The following is a 1153-nucleotide window of genomic DNA, read 5'->3' on the forward strand; positions in this document are numbered from 1 at the left end:
ATTAATAATCACATCCAAGATTTCATTATTTGGGTTTTGCCTCTAGGTAGGTCTAGGTAGTAATTTTCCTTGCTGCTCATGCATTTATTTTTTTTTTCTTTTAATTCACTCTGAAAAGTCCCACAACCTGACTTCCCTTTGATGTAAAATCTACTGAAAGGTGCCAGCCTATGGAATTACCAACAGTCTCTTGGACAGCAGGCCCTGAGTATCACATTCGGTGTCTCTCTAGCAGTCAAGCTTTGCTTTGTTTAGGCCCTTTTCCCCTGAAGCTTCTTCTGCTTTTCCCATTTTCCTTGGGTTCACCATCTTAAGGCTGCAACTGGTATCTTCCAAGCTGGCATCCAACAGCTTTTCACAGATTAAAAATATTTGCCAAGTGATGTGAGACACTATCATGTGTTATTATCTGTATTCTGATAATTCATAATTATATGCCACCAACCCAGATCCTTCTCCTAACTGCCTCACGAATCTCTTATTTTAGGTACTCATTTTTCCTACCTGTTTTTTCTGATACAGTTGCCTGGACAAGCCGTGCATGCTCTGTGGCTGGTGTAAGGTTTCTGAAGCAAATGTGCATCATTATCCTTCATGAAAGTCTTTAGTGATTCCTTTTAACCCACCCAATACTTTCAAAACACTACTTGATTTTTGCTATAACTTGTTGCAGGTTCCAGCTCTAATCTCATATAAAAACCTTTTTCCATCTTCAATCTCTCAGCTACTGTCAGAAAACTAGCTTCTGTTTTAAAACTTTGTGTGAATCAATAGATGAATAAAGGAATGGGCACAAGTCAGATTTTTATTTAAAGCTCATGATATTAACAAGTTAGCTCTTAAAAATGACATCACCAGGGCTGGAGAGATGGCTCAGAGGTTAAGAACACTGACTGTTCTCACAGAGGACCCAGGTTCAAATCCCAGCACCCACATGGAAGCTAACAACTGTCCTTAACTGCAGTCCCAAGGGATCCGACAGCCTCTTCTGACCTCCGCAGGCATTGCATGACATGGGTGCACCTACCTACGTGCAAGCAATACACACATACACATAATATAAAAATAATAAAAATGTTTTAAAAGTTTTAAAAAAATGACATCACCTCCATATTGTGTAGTACTGAATACCTGACTATTAATATTGTGTCTG

This window comes from Nannospalax galili, unplaced genomic scaffold (assembly GCF_000622305.1).
Source record: "Nannospalax galili isolate Female #2095 unplaced genomic scaffold, S.galili_v1.0 scaffold55, whole genome shotgun sequence".
NCBI classification, from domain to species: Eukaryota; Metazoa; Chordata; class Mammalia; order Rodentia; family Spalacidae; genus Nannospalax; species Nannospalax galili.